The 16,588-nt window shown below is 46.3% G+C and overlaps 1 protein-coding gene across 1 annotated transcript in view; it reads right to left on the minus strand.

The window, feature by feature from the left end:
• LOC147526259 (transcription factor RFX3-like) overlaps positions 1-16,588 on the minus strand; it is a 150,572-nt gene that overhangs the window by 107,603 nt on the left and 26,381 nt on the right. The gene's annotated exons all lie outside the window — the stretch shown is intronic.

Genomic DNA, 16,588 nt, shown 5'->3' on the forward strand with positions numbered 1-16,588 from the left:
CTTTCCAACTATTAAACATTTCATAGAATAATAGAATCATAGAATGATGTGGTTAGAAGAGACCTTAAAGATCATTTAGTTCCAACCCCCCTGCCATGGGCAGGGACACCTTCCACTAGATCAGGTTGCTCAAAGTCCCATCCAACCTGGCCTTGAACACTTCCAGGGATGGGGCATCCACAACTCCTCTGGGCAACCTGTTCCAGTGCCTCACCACCCTTAGAGGGAAGAATTCCTTCCTTATATCTAATTGAAATCTCCCCTCTTTCAATTGAACGCCATTGCCCCTTGTCCTATCACTACATGCCCTTGTAAAAAGTCCCTCTCCAGCTTTCTTGTAGGCCCCCTTCAGGTACTGGAAGGCTGCTCTTCTCCAGGCTGAACAACCCTGACTCTCTCAGCCTGTCTTCAGAAGACAGGTGCTCTAGCCCTCTGATCATCTTCATGGCCCTCCTCTGGACTTGCTCCAACAGCTCCATGTCCTTCTTGTGTTGGGGATGCCAGAGCTGAATGCAGTACTCCAGGTGGAGTCTCACGAGAGCAGAACAGAGGGGCAGAATCACCTCCCTCGACCTGCTGGCCACGCTTCTTTGGATGCAGCCCAGGATACAGTTTGCTTTCTGGGCTGCAAGTGCACATTGCCGGCTCATGTTGAGCTTCTCATTAACCAACACCTCCAAGTCCTTCTCAGGGCTGCTCTCAATCCATTCTCTGCCCAGCCTGTACTTGTGCAAGGGATTGCCCCGATCCATGTGCAGGACCTTGCACTTGGCCTTGTTGAACTTCATGAGGTTCACACGGGCCCATCTCTCAAGCCTGTCAAGGTCTCTCTGTATGACATCCCTTCTCTCCAGCATGTCGACCACACCAAACAGCACCAGTCCCAATACCGAACCCTGAGGAACGCCACTTGTCACTGGTCTCCACCTGTACATCAAGCCCTTGACTGCAACTCTTTGAGTGTGACCATTCAGCCAATTCCTTATCCACCAAGTGGTCCATCCATCAAATCCATGTCTCTCCAATTTAGAGACAAGGATGTTGTGTGTGACAGTGTCAAGTGCTTTTGACATTTGGGCATTTGCAAGCACAAGCATTTGGGCCTCATTAACCAGTTAGTCTTTAACTTTTCACTTAACTCATGTCTTTTTTCACTCAGGTCCATAATGACATGGATCATTACCCTTTAACAGGTTATAATCTTTTATTAGCTATTGAACACAGTGGATATTTGGTCCTGTGCACTAACTTGGACTTTCAAATTGATATAGCTCAAAATACACACTTTGTTTAATGGAAAATTGAAATGGTATAACTTTTGAAAATTAAAACAGTATAATTACAATCCTGAGCTTGAGAACATATTCTATCCTGTTCAGGGTCCTGCTTGGCAGGATTCCATGGGAAACTGCCCCGGAGGGAAAGGGGCCTAGGAGAGCTAGTTGATCTTCGATGAGAGCCTCATCAGAAAACAAGAATGATCCAATCCAATGAGTAGAAAGGCAAGCACAGAATTATAGAATCATAGAATAGCCTAAGTTGGAAGAGATCTCAAAAGATCATCTGGTCCAACCTTTTGTGGGAAAGGGAGTCTAGATGAGATTCTCTAGCACTCTGTCCAATTGCTTCTTGAAAACCTCCAGTGATGGGGATTCTACCATGTCCCTGGGGAGGTTGTTCCAGTGATTGATTGTTCTCACTGTAAAAAATTTTTTTCTTATGTAGAGATAAAATTTCTCCTAGTGCAACTTTTACCCATTGTACCTTGTCTTCTCCATGTGTTTTTTTGTGAAGAGAGAGCCTCCATACTCTTAGTAGCTGCCCTTTAAGTACTAGAACACTGTGAGGAGGTTCCCCCTGAGCCTTTTCTCTCCAGGGAGAAATGATCTTTGTGGCCCTCCATCAGACCCTCTCCAGTCTGTCCGTGTCTTTCTTGAATTGTGAAGACCAGAATTAGACACAATACTGCAGATGTGGCCTGACAAGGTGTCATGGTTTGATGTGGAGGGGGGGGTGGTTCTGGTGGCAGGAGAGGGGTTTTGGTCCCTGTGACCTCCCTGGTTTTGGAACCGGGTTAGGCTTAGTTCTGGCCACCAGATCAGACTGCCATCCCCCTCGGGATTGAGCCAATAGGGCGCCTCTGCGAATTGCCCTATTTAAGTCAGGACAAAGGGACCGGAAAAGGTGCTTCGCCCAGGATCGAGCAGAGAAGGGAGGAGGGCACTGCCCCCGCTCCCTGGCTCCCGGCCGGGCAGCTGCCTGCGTCGGGCCGGCGCTGCCCACGGAGGATGGCGGCGGCGGAGCCAGCTGGGGAACTCAGGGGCACCCCACTCCCGGGGTGCCCACTGGGCTGAGTTCACCTGGAGAGGACTGAGATCTGAGAGAAACAGCTGCATCGACACCAGGTCAGTGAGGATGGAGCGGGAGGAGGTGTGCCGGAGCCGAGTTTCCCCTGCGGCTGATGGTGAGATAGCAGGTGGCCCCCCTGCAACCAGGACGGCCTCGGTGGAGCAGAGACCCACTCGCAGCCCGTGGGGAGAAGATGCCTGAGCCTGAGGATGGTCGCGTTGGGGTGCACGGCAAGGCAGAGAGGCATCTGGATTCTGCGTGACGACCCACGCCGGAGCGAGTGGCTAAAACTCCCTAAGTACCCGAGACTGTGGTAAAGCCCACACCGGAGCAATCTGTGGGGAAGGATTGTTTCCAGTGGGCTGGACTCACGCTGGAGAAGTTTGTGGATTTTTCCTCGTGGGTAGGGGATCCATTGGAGCAGGGGAAAAGGGTGTAAGGACTCCTTCTCCTTTAAGAAAGAAGCAGCAGTAACAGCACGGAATGAACTGACCTGCACTCCCCCAGTCCCTGCCCCCTGTGCTGCTGGGGGGAGGAGGTAGAGCCGGGAGGAAAAGGAAAGGGGGGGGGAAGGTGTCGGTTTTAAGATCTGGTTTTGTTTCCTTCTGTCCTCTCGAGTAATCGGTTTTTGTTTCCCTTTGTCCTTCTAAGTAATCATTAATAAACTCTTTTGCTTTGAGAAAGCCCTGTCTGGTTTGCCCGGGACCATGGTTGGTAGGTGCTCCCTCTGTTCTTGTCTCAACCCTCAGTCCCTTTGTTTTTTTTTTTCCCTCTCCTCTCTACTTTACTGGAGAAGGAGAGACTGTGTGAGTTTTAGTTGCTGGATCAGCCTAAAACCACGACAGTCTTTTTTGGCGCCCAACGTGGGGCTCGAGGAATTTGAGATAAGAATAGTGATTGGGAGAGGTAACGGGCAAAACATGGACTTCACAGTGCTGAAAAACAGAAGGACCTTGGGAAACTTTGATTGTTGTGACTGGTGAAGGGACAAGGGGTGGATTGTTTGTAAAATGTGTGTTTTTCTTCTTCTTCGATGTTGTTGTGATACTGTGTTCTTTTTCTGTAACTGAAGTTGTACCTAAATATGGGATTCGCAGAGGCTCCCCCCTTATCCCGCCGTGTTTCTGTACTCCGCACACTGAAAAGTCCTTGGAGTTTCACTTCCAACCACAAACATCAACTTGCTATCAACATTCTTCTCAGAGTGAGCCTCTGAGCCTCCAAAACACGGAGCTCTTCTGGCTGTTAAAAAAAAAACCAACTCTGTCCCAGCTAAAACTGGGACACAAGGGTTGAGTAGAGTGAGATGATCATGTTTCTATTTCTGATAATAATGCCCCTGCAGATGCAGCCCATGATCTGATTTGCCTTTGCTGCAGCAGCGGCACGCTGCTGAGTCATGTTCAGCTTGTCCACCAGCACACCCAGGTCCCTTTCAGCAAGGCTGCTCCCCAGTCACACGGATCCTAGCCAGTACTGGGCTTATTGGTTATATTGTCCCAGGTGCATGAATTGGCACGTCTTTTAAATTTCAAACTGACAATCTCTCTTCCCACACCTCTCGATTGGATGGACCATGAGATAGGAACTGGAGGAACAAAGTCCTTCCCATAGTAAGAGAAAATCCTGTTCGAGACCACCTGAGGAACCTGAATATGAAAAAGTCTATGGGACCTGACGAGATGCATGCCAGAGTCCTGAGGGAATTGGCTGATGGAGTTGCTAAGCTGTTCTCCATGATATTTGAGAAGTCATGGCAGTCAGGAGAAGTCCCCAATGACTGGAAAAAGGGAAACATTGCACCCATTTTTAAAAAGGGTAAAAAGGAGGACCTTGGGAACTACCGACTAGTCTGCCTCACCTCTGTGCCCAGGAAGATCATGGAGCAGATCCTCCTGGAAGATATATTAAGGCATACAGATGACAGGGAGGTGATTCGAGACAGCCAACATGGCTTCACCAAGGGCAAATCATGCCTGACTAATCTAGTGGCCTTCTATGATGGAGTGACTGCATGGCTCAATGTCCAAGTGGAAACCAGTGACGATTGTTGAAGATGGTCACCTGATTAATAGAGATGAAGAAAAAGCAGAGGCCTACAATGCTCTTTTTGCCTCAGTCTTTAATAACACTGATAGACCTTGGGCTGCCCGGTCCCCTGAGTCGGAGGACCATGACTGCGAGAACAGTGCCTTTCCATTTGTGGACACTGAAATTGTAAGGGACCAGCTGCATCAGCTGAATGTACATAAGTCCGTGGGGCCTGGTGGGATTCATCCCAGAGTACTGAAGGAGCTAGCACATGTTACGGCAGGACTCCTCTTGATCATCTACCAAAGGTCTTGGGAGTCTGGGGAGGTCCCTGCTGACTGGAAGCTAGACAATGTTATTCCACTTTACAAGAAGGGCATGAGGGAAGACCCAGGGAACTACAGACCTCTTAGTTTGACCTCAGTACCTGGAAAAATTATGGAGAAGATCATACTGGGTACTACTGAAAGGCACTTAAAGAATAATGCAATCATCAGGCACAGTCAACATGGATTCACAAAGGGAAAGTCCTGTCTAACTAATTTGATATCCTTCTATGATAAGGGCACCCATCTAGTGGATGAAGGGAACACGGTGGATGTAGTCTTTCTGGATTTTAGTGAGGCTTTTGATACTGTCCCTCAACAGCATCCTTCTGGACAAGTTCTCCAACTGTGAGATGAGCAGGTATGCGGTGCACTGGGTGAAGAACTGTCTGAACAGCAGGGCTCAAAGGGTTATAGTGAATGGGGCTACATCTGGCTGGCAACCAGTCATCAGTGGTGTTCCTCAGGGTTCAATTCTAGGGCGAGTTCTGTTCAATATTTTTATCATTGATCTGGATGCAGGAGTTGAATGCACCATTAGCAAGTTTGCTGATGATACCAAACTGGGAGGACCTGTTGACTCTGTTGAGGGACAGGAGGCCTTGCAGAGGGATCTAGATAGATTGGAGCATTGGGCAATCATCAATGGCATGAAATTCAACAAGTCCAAATGCCAGATTCTGTATCTGTGACAGAGTAACGCCGGGCACAAATACAGATTGGGAGAGGAGTGGCTAGAGAGCAGCCCTGCAGAAAGGGGTCTGAGGGTGCTGGTTGACAGCAGGCTTGATATGAGTTGGCAATGTGCCCTGGCAGCCAAGAGGGCAAACCGCATCCTGGGGTGCTTTAGGAGCAACCTGATCTAGTGAAAGGCATCCCTGCCCATGGGAGAGGGGTTGGACCTTTGTTGGACTGCATGAGCCTTGCATGAACATTTGCCTTGTTCCCTCCTCTCAGGATTCCCAGCTCCACCATCTCATGGTCAATGCAGCCCAGGCAGCCCCGCAACCTTCACACCACCAACTAGTTTGTAAGAATTGTAAGAAAAGCTTCCTTGTTTATAAGAATTGCGTCCAGCAGAGTGTCTCCCCTTCCGTCCTGTTTTGCTGATTACGAGTTCTCTCTTTTCCATAACACTCTGCATCCTTTGCTTGCCAACCCATTCCACCACTCCCTCTCTCGATTATGGGTCGTCATCTCCCTCTCCTGTCATTTCTAGTTTAAAGTTCTCCTCACCAGGTTGGCCAGTCTGTTGGCAAAGATGTTTTTGCCCCACTTGGTCAGGTGGATCCCATCTCTCTCTAGCAGTCTTCAATCCTTAAAGAAGGGTCCCCATGGTCATAAAATACAAATATCGATTGCCATCGCCAGCTGGGCAACCAATTGTTGACCCACAGGATCCTTCCATTCCTCCTCAAGCCCTTGCTTCTCTCTGGAAAGATCAAGGAGAACACTACCTGGGCCCCCATGCCCTTGACCATTGCCTCCAGATGCATGTAGTCACACTTGATATGCTCCAGGTCTCCGCTGGCAGTATCGTTGGCGCCCATGTGAAGATTCGCAAGGGGTAATAGTCCAAGGGTGAGACAAACCTTGGCAGTATCTCCACAGCATCCCAGATCCAACCCCCAGCAAGCGGTAGATCTCTCAACACAGCAGGTCAGGTTGGCAGATGTGGGCCCCCATTCCCTACAGCATGGAGTCTCCCACTTTATCACTTGCCACTTCCTTCTGGTGCTGCTGCGTGGCTCAGGCTTAGCTAGCTTGGATGCTTCGTTGGACAAAGTTCCCAGACCCTCATCTGCTGCGAGGGTACTGAACCTGTTCTTTAGTTGGAGATATGCAGGTGGAGCAGGAGCCTTCTTCCTGTTGCCAGAAGTCACAAGCTTCCAGCCTTTGCCATTTCCTAACCCAGTAAGCCCAGACCACCTGATCCTCCTTCAATACAGCTGAGGGATCAGGCTGCAGGGTCTTGAAAAAGATCCGGTTGATCTCTTTCTCACCATGTCTGATATCACACAGTCTGCTGACCTCTTCCTGCACCTCCTTGGCAACACAGATCCTGTACCACTGCACACCTTCTGCAGGCGAGGAAACTATCTTCCTCCGTCCCAGTCTCAGTGAGAGACCCCAGGCACTCGCTTTACTCAAAGAGCTGCATCCTCCCTTGGGAGTCCGGTCTGGATTGAGGCCTCTGACATTATAGAGATAGTTGCTCCAATGGCTGGAGGTGGTGCCCTGTGACACATTAACACTATTGCTCAGGACATGGATGCTGTTCTCTGCAAAGTTTCTGGCCCCCTTCTGAGCAAATTGCTGCATCTGTTGGCTGCCTCTGTTAGCTATGCTGTAAGAAGCAACTCAGGGAAATATTTGCAAGTACTGCTTTGTAGAAATATCCCATCATAGGCAGGCTTCTTTTTTTCTGGATAATCGGAAAGGTACCAACAGCAGCTGGCCAAAAAAAATGGGAAAATGTGTTTTAATTTAGCAAGGATGTAAACTGATAATTCTATTTTTATGAGTTTCATCTTTTTTCCTTTTCCTGATTTTCAGTATTTTGAGGGGGAGGGGGATAATCCCCAAAACCTACTCTGTCACATAGCTTCCTAATAAATATTGCCATAAAAGAAATTAACGGTGAGGAAAAAAATTTTGAAAAACAAGCTCTAAGTAAAATTTGGTCAGTTGAAATTTTTGTGAAAACTTTTAGTGCCCACAAACTGAATGAAAACTACTGTGTAGGAAAAAGCCAAATTTCTTTGTTTAAAAAGAAGTCAAACACTCTATACTTGAGTTGGGAGTAAAGTTGATTATTATCTAATGATTCTAGCAAAAGACCAGAGCCACTGTGTATTACTGGCAATAGATTCTTTCCCCTGAGAATGGCCTTTTTATCTCTTCACAAGTGACAGGATGGACAGTAACAAACTTGTTTGGGAGTTGCTATTCCAGACAGAGAAGTTATGTTCAACATATTTTTCACATTGTATTTCTCAATTTCAGCAATTACAAGTACCGGAAAGACTGCAAAATCTTATTTGTGAGATTTGTGTAGGAGAGAGATTTCAGATGAGAACCCAAGCTTTTTGAATGTTTATCCAAAAATAAATGTTCTCCTCAACTTTTTTTGCTACATCATTTAATGTATATTTAGTAACACTTTACAAACTGTCAGAATGAACTCAGGCCATTTATTTTGCACCAGATTGTTCTTAAGATTCTCTGGAAGAGGTTTTTGGCAATTTTGATGATAGTCAGATCAACTTGAAGAATGTTTGGAGCATGAAGGTACTTAGGCTTTTGGTAATGGCTGGGTATGTTAACCACTATTTACAGGACAGAAGACAACAAATTTTTTTAATTTAATGTATCATTTTCAGAGCTCATTAGAAATTTGTGATCACTCTATACATCGCTGTCCTCTAATAATATAGTGTTTAGCTAGAAAGAGGGAATATTATATCCTTAGAATTTAGAATTCCTCTTTCTTCATAGCTAAAGACATTTGGTTGGGTTTTTTTTAATCAGGAAGACACTGAGCTGCTTCTTTCCACACTTATTTTTTAAAACAGATCATCCTGTAATACAGTAGGGTGAAAAAGATCTTATGTTAGGTGTTTTACATAGCATTTACACGTTAGGTGTTTACATAGCATTTGTCCAGAAAAAAAAAATACTTTTCTTAAATAACTAAATATCGTTGATACATTATTCACAGTATTCCTTATACTTTGATTTTTTCTTATTCTGTGGGTAATAAATTAACATGAATGAATGCTTAGTTAATTAACACTGCACATTGCATTTTGCTCTTTGGAACTAAAATAAACCGTATGTTGGCAATGGTTTGAGCTTACTTGAAACTGCAGTGTTGCAATAATTGCCATTTCCTGCAGGGTTTTGCTCTTTAAAAGAAAAAGCACTTAGGCAAAAATTGAAGGCGGAAAATTCATGATGGAAGTTTTCAGGAGATAGGAATCAATTGTTGCAATTACTGATATACCTGTAGGAATGCCCAAAAGAATTTTCATGACTGATCATAAGTTTCTTAAAAGGATCTTAGGTGAAGTGGTCAGTTCTGCTTGTTAAATCAGAAACTAAATAATTGCTACATAATATAGAATCGAAGAATAATTCAGGTTGGGAGGGACCTCAGGAGGACTCTAGTCCAACCTCCTTTTCAAAGCATGGTCAATGCTGAATTCAGACCAGTTTGCTCAGGGCTTTACCCAGTAGGGTCTTGAAAACATCTAAGGACGGAAACTACACAAATCTCTCTGGGCAACCAGTTGCACTGCTTAACTGTCCTCCTGGGTTGCTTGTGCTCTGCTTTGTTGTCTCTCTAGCAGATATTGGGGTTGTTCAAGTCTCTCATGAGAACCAGAGCCTGTGAACGTGAGGCTTATTCCAGTTGTGTGAAGAAGACCTGCATTGGCTTTACATGACAAGGTTTTGGTAGACGTGGGGGGTGCAGGGATGGTTTCTATGAGAAGACACTGGAAGCTGTCCCCATGTCAGAAAGAGCAAGTTTCATCCGGCTCCAAGATGGACCTGCCACTGGCCAAAGCTGAGCCAGACATTGATAGCACCTCTGTGATAACATATTTAAGAAAGGGTAAAAATGGCTCCACAACAGTAGCTGGGAGAGAGGTTGTGAAAGAAACAACTATGCAGATACCAAGGTCAGTGAAGGAGGGGGAGGAGGTGCTCCAGGCACCAGAGTAGAGATTTCTCTGCAGTCCATGGTGAAGACCATGGTGAAGCACATTGTCACCCTGCAGCCCACAGAGGACCTCACGTGAGAGCAGGTGGTTGTGCTCTGAAGGAAGCTGCAGCCCGTGGAGAGTCCATGCTAGAGCAGGCTCCTGGCAGGACATGTGGCCCTGTGGAGAGGAGCCCATGCTGGAGTAGGTTTTCTGGCAGGACCTGTGACACAGTGGGGAGACTCACACTGGAGCAATCCGTTCTTGTAGGACTGCACTCCGTGGAAAGGACCCACGCTGGAGCAGTTTGTGAAGAACTGTAGCCTGTGGGAAGGAATCACGTTGGAGAAGGTCGTGGAGGGATGTCTCCTGTGGGTGGGACCTCACGCTGGAGCAGAGGAAGAGTGTGAGGAGGAAGGAGAGACAAAGTGTTATGAACTGATCCCAATCCCTATTCCCTGTTCCCCTGCACCACTCAGGGGGAGGAGGCAGAAGAGTCGGGAGTGAAGTTGAGCCTGGGAAGAAGGGAGGGGTGGGAGGAAGGTGTTTTTAGATTTGTTCCCACTCCTCATTATCCTAATCCGTTTAATTGGCAATAAATTAAATTAATCTTCCCCAAACCAAGTCTGTTTTGCCTATGACAGTAATTGCTGAGTGATCTCCCTGTCCTTATCTTGACTCACGAGCTTTTCATCGCATTTTTCTCCTCCGTTCTGTTGAGAAGGGGGAGTGATAGAGTGACTTGGTGGGCACCTGGTGGCCAGCCAAGGTCAACCCATCACAAGACTTGATCATAGAATCATAGAATCATTGAATGGTTTGGGTTGGAAGGGACCTCAAAGATCATCTAGTTCCAATCCTCCTGCCATGGGCAGGGGCACCTTCCACTAGACCAGGTTGCACAAAGCGATCTACTTCTTCCTGTTCAGGCAGTCTGTGTCAGATGCCCGCAACATCACCCATGTTGGTATGTTATCCAACTCGGACTCTTAAGCTCTCGACTGGCTTATCATCCATCTCTAGACAAAGCTTCATACATTCCAGCTCCTCTTTCATCTCCAGTGCCTTCTTGGCTTGATTTCCCTAAAGATTCTGTATCCATCAATGTAGCACTCCAGTTGTATGAGCCATCCCACAATATCTCTGTGATCCCTGAGGTCGTAGCCCTGCAAATGCCCACAGACGTCTAATTCCTCCTATTCATGTTTGTCATGGTTTTAGGCCGATCTGGCAACTAAACTCCACGCAGCCAGTCTCTCACTCCAGTAAAGTGAAGAGGAGAAAAATATAATAAAAGGACTGAGGGTTGAGACAAGAACAGAGGGAGCACCCACCAACCATGGTCCCGGGCAAAAGCAACTCGGCTTTCTTAAAACAAAACAATTTATTAACGATTACTTAAAAGGACAAAGGGAAACAAAACCGGTTACTTGAGAGGATAAGAAGAAACAAAGCCATATCTTAAAACCGACACCTTCCTTCCCCCCCCCTTTCTTTTTCCTCCCGGCTCTGCCTCCTCCCCCTAGCTAGCCTAAAGAGGAGACTGTTTAGCCTAAAGAGGAGAAGGCTTGGGGTGGTTGAAGTCCCTCATGAGGACCAGGGCTCATGAATGTGAGGCTGCTCCTATCTGTCTGTAGAGGGCCTCATCCACTTGGTCTTCCTGGTCAGGTGGTCTGTAGCAGACTCCCACTACTATGTCCCCTGTCCCTGCCCTCCCTTTAATCCTGACCCATAAGCTCTCAGTTGGCTCCTCATCCATCCCCAGGCAGAGCTCCATGCACTCCAGCTGGTCTTTGACATAGAGGGCGACACCTCCTCTTTGTCTCCCCTGCCTGTCCTTCCTAAAGAGCCTGTATCCTTCCATTCCAACACTCTAGTCATAGGATTCATCCCACCATGTCTCCATGATGCCAATAAGGTCATAGCCCTGCATGCGTGCACACACTTCTAACTCCTCTTGTTTATTCCCCATGCTACGTGCATTTGCATAGAAGCATTTAAGTTGGTCCCCTGATGAAGCTGACTTCCTGGCTGAAGAGGCTGGAATTCCTTTCTGCTGCTCTCCAGGTGCTCTCAGCTTGTCTTGATCAAGCCTGATATTATCCCGCTCCCCCTTCAAATCTAGTTTAAAGCCCTGTGAATGAGCCCTGCTAGCTCATGAGCAAAGACCCTCTTCCCTCTTTGAGAAAGGTGAATCCCATCTGGTGCCAGAAAGCCTGGTGCTGTGTAGGCCATCCCATTGTTGAAAAACCCAAAAGTGTGGCAGTGACAACAGCCACAGAGCCACGTATTAATAGACTGGGCACGTTTGTTTCTTCCAATGTCACTGCCCGCAGCTGGAAGGAAAGAGGAAAAAATAACCTGTGCTCCAAATTCCCTTACTGACCGTTCCAGGGCCCTGAAGTCTCTTTTGATCGTCCTTGGGCTACGCGTTGTAGCTTCATCACCACCCACATGGAAGAGCAATAACAGGTAATAGTCCGAGGGCTGTACCAGGCTAGGAAGTTTCCTAGCAATGTCCTTAACCTGGGCCCCAGGGAGGCAGAAGACTTCCCTAAGAGGAGGGTCTGTCTGGCATATCGGACCCTCTGTTTCCCTCAGAAGGGAGTCAACTACATCTATCATCTGTCTTTTCTTCCTCGTGGAGATGGTCGTGATACAGGAGGTAGGCCTTTCTGATCCTGGCAACACCTCTGAAGCAGATGGACGGTCATCCACATCATCCATTGACAGGCCTTCCACATCCAGAGCCTCATACCTGTTGTGCAGAGGCACCTGGGAAGGCGAGGTGGGCAAGGAGGGGGTTCACCTGCCACCCCGAGCATGGACTTGCCTCCGTTCACTCCTTTCCTTTAAGCTGCTGCCTTCAGCCTAGTCGGGGGAGGATACAGGATCCCTTTGATCTTGTTTTTTTTCTAGTGGCTGTTCCTGTTTCTGTCTCAGGGAGGGCAGAGCATGGTTCCATCAGTCTGTCTCTTTCTCAGACTCCAGATAGAACCTGACACTTCTCAGAGGTGCACAGCAATAGGACAGGAGGCAATGAATGCTTGTTGTAATATGGGAAGTTCTGATTAGATATTAGGAAAATACTTTTTTCTATGAGGGTAGTTAAATACAGGAACAGGTTGCCCAGAAAAGGTGTGGAACCTCTATCCTTGGAGATGTACACGACTTGATGGGACAAGTCCCTGAGCAACCTGATCTAATTAGACCTGCTTTGAGCAGAGGGTTGGACTTGATCACCTCTGGAGGTCCCTTACAACCTAAATTTTTCTGCGGTAAATTATCAACCATACTAAAATGCAGTTTACTGGTGGATAAATAGCACAAGTTATGTTGTGTCAGCCAGCTCCTCCTGCCATCTGCTTTTAAGGTGCTATCTACAAATTAAATCGTTATCAGTTATATCAGGAAAATCATATAGGCATCATCTCCTGTATGGAGACAACTTTTCTGGGCTATTTATCCAGTCAGTGTTTTTTTTGTTTGGTTTTGGTTTTAATGTTCTTTTTCCCAGACAGTCATGCATTTTGGCTGTTTGTTAGATTTGTATGTCTGCCACCATACTTTCTTCTTTCCACCCACTCTTGCCTTTTCAGTCACTTCCATCAGCTCTTTATCCTGCTTACTGGATCACAGTCCCAGTCTTCTTAACCAGCCAACTCATGTTTTCCTTTCCTCCTCACTGACTGGCCCTAGTTGCTGTTTTCATGTGTAAATGATCTCTTCAGAGGGCTTGAGGGTTGTGTTAGAATCAGGCTAGCACATGGCCATAAAAGGAGAATGAAATAATATCCATGTTAATAGTCATAGAACATTTTCCATTCCCACCACAGGTTTAGTACTTGCTCCTTTCTCTGTTTCAATAGGATAGCTTCCTTCAACCATATATCCTAGGCCTTGTATATGGAAAAGAATAGACTCTTTGTTCATAGATTAGGTACTAGAACCCAGAGTTGATATAATTAATAGCAGAAGCAGCAGCTGCAAGGAGATGCCCCATTTAGGACCACCTGGAGCACATCCATTGGTCTTTGGAGAATTTGACATATAAACAGGGTAAAACAAACATAATCTTCTGCTTAATATGTTTGAGCTATAAACTCAGGCAAAATTTCATGAACTGCAATAAACTACACACTCCCAACCTCACTTCTCAGTTTCAAGTCCATAATCAAAAGAGTAGAAGTACCAGAGCTTTTAAAAGAAAAACTTATACAAGTGTGGATGGAGAAATATGTTTTCTTTTGTCTCAACAGTTCGATGACTTTGGCTGACATTTTTCAAAAACAAGTTAGCCTGATAAGGCATTCTACATAGAAATTTTCAATGTTTGATTATAGCTTAACAACGCTATGAGTGACTTTCATTTTTTACAGTCTCTTAAACAAGGATGCATTGGTCATTCTTAATAATAAGCACGTCTTAATAGACCCATTTTTAAGATCGATTAGATATTATAAGAGCAAAGAAAATCAGGCAACAAAAGTGTGTGGGAAAAGGTTAACGGAAGAACGAATTTGGCAAAATACACCAGTGGAGAGGATGCAGCAAGTGTTCAGACTCTGAATTCAATAGTGTTGTTGACTTTTTGGTGTCAATGCCAGATTATCATCAATCAATACATATTTGCTGGCACCAAACAAGTTTTCTACATGCTTTTTGCTTCTTCCTTAACCTTATAACACATCAAAAGTGTCAAGGGGATATATTTAGAGGTAACTGGAAAAAGAAGGAGGGAAGATCCTCCTTGAGCAACTTCAAAGTTAGCCCTACTGTCCTAGTTTTAGCTGGGAGAGAGGGGTTTGTTTTTTTTTAACAGCTAGAAAAGCTCCATGTTTTGGTTTTACTCAGAGGCTCACTCTGAGAAGAACGCTGATAACAAGCTGCCAAGGACTTTTCAGTGTGCCGGAGTGCAGAAGCACGGCGGGATAAGGGGGGAGCATAGATGGGACAAGGGGGACACGATTCCCCTTGTGATTTGTGTGGAACTTAAGACTGAGGGCCAAACTGGCCAATCAGTATTCCATATCATGCAGCGTCATGCCCAGTATAAAAGCGAGGGTCAGATGGGAAGAAGGGCTTTTGCGCTTTGGCTTTTGCGCTTTTGCCGCTTTTGCTCTTTTGCGCTTGCTGTGGTTTTTTTTCGCTCTATTGCTTTTCTTTTTTTCCTTTCCTCTCTCTCTCTCCCAGTACTCCCACTCTCGGAGTACTATCTCTCCCTCTCTGCCCCTCTCTATTTCGGGGCCTCGCGTTCGTCCGGGATTTGCAGTTTTCGGGACGAGACGGGCTTCGCATATGAGGGGGTGGTGAGCACCTACATTGTATTAAATCATCTGTATTAAATCACTCTTATCTCAACCCACGGGTTTCACGTTTATCCTTTAATTCTCTCCCTCATTCCTGGGGGTGGGGGAGGGGGAGTGACCGGCTGTGTGTGTGTGGGGTGGTTCAACCTAACCCACGACAGTCTTAATTGGCGCCCAACGTGGGGCCCAAAGGGGTTGAGATAACGATGTGGCTGGCTGGAATGCTGTTTGTTATGCTTGCGTACATGTTACCGGACATTCATAATTTATTGTCTTATCTACCCTATATGATGTTAGGCGGAATGTTTATGCGGTTTTCTGGCTCTGGGTGTTGGACCGGCATGAAAAGTATGTTATCGGTAATTAAGGGTTTTGCTATACTGTACGGTGTAACTCTGATAAGATCATCGGTGCTGGGACCAGCTCAGTCTTTGTATTCAGCAGTGCAGAGGGGGATGGTGATGTGGAACTCGTTTATTAATTTTGAGCGTCACCTGGCGGATATCATCGCCAATTATACCGGTGACTTTTCATTCACAAAAGCTTACGTTGATTTTGATAATGCCGAACATCATTGGAATAATTTAACCGGTTTGATTGTCCTGCAAGGTCTCCTGAATATATGTTTAATTATCTATATATTCAAAATCAATCGGCCATTTAGGGGTGTATATCAATTTATTTCTCGGGTTATTGTGCTTGCCATCTCAACTCCCATGACAAGCACTATAGCTAGTCAGACTACAACGGTATCAGTTGCCCCCGTAAGGAAAAGAAAATGTATACAAAAGTTAGACGATGAAGAAGAGGAATCAGGGCCATCACAACAACCAAATGAGGAAGAGCAATCAGGGCCATCAGAGCAACCAGACAAAGAAGAGCAACCAGGGCCATCACAACGATTGGAGGAAGAGCAACCGAGGAAATGTGTGTGAAAGTCAGAACGCAGAGGAGAGGATGATGATGATGAAGAGCGACAAGGGCCATCACGAGAAATGAAGTGGGAGCGTTCTGTTTCGCCCCAGAGGAAATCTCAATGGAGGAGGAGTGACATCATAGATGAGAGAATAACCACCAGATCTCTAAAAATGAGCGAGCTGCGAGATATTCGAAAAGATCATGGCCGTCTTAAAGGTGAGCCCATTGTCTCTTGGTTGCTCAGATGCTGAGACATGGGAGCCAATAGTCTGGAGTTAGATGGTAGTGAAGCTAGGCAGCTGGGAGCCCTTGCCATGGATGGAGGCATTGATAAAGCAATTGGAAGGCAGACACAAGTCTGCAGCCTCTGGAGACGACTCCTGGCAGCCATAAAGGAAAGGTACCCCTACAAGGACGAGGTGCCATGTAATGTAAGCAGGTGGACCAACATAGAAAAAGCTATTCAGTATCTGAGAGAACTGGCTGTGCGAGAGTTGATTTATCTTGACTCGAGAAGCGGACCAAGACTCGAAGATCCAGATGACGTCCGGTGCACACGACCAATGTGGCAGAAGATTATACGGAGTGCGCCAGCAGCATATTCCACCTCATTGGCAATAATGGACTTCGGGGACGATGAAGCACCACTATCCGTAGGTAATCTGGTCACCTACCTCCGACGATATGATGATAATACTTCTATACGAACCTGTGTTGCGGCTGTGGAAAAGCTGTCTGAAGAGGTCCGAGAATTAAGAGAAAAAGTAGATTTCCCACCACCCGAACGTTCTAGAATTTCAGCTGTCAGAACCAGGCGTTACCCTCCTCGAGAGAGACAAGAGAGACGGTACAGATCACGGGGTGAGCTGTGGTTCTACCTCCGTGATCATGGAGAAGACATGAGAAGGTGGGATGGAAAACCCACCTCCGCTTTAGAGGCAAGGGTACG

Source organism: Tauraco erythrolophus, chromosome W (assembly GCF_009769465.1).
Source record: "Tauraco erythrolophus isolate bTauEry1 chromosome W, bTauEry1.pri, whole genome shotgun sequence".
Classification (NCBI taxonomy): Eukaryota; Metazoa; Chordata; class Aves; order Musophagiformes; family Musophagidae; genus Tauraco; species Tauraco erythrolophus.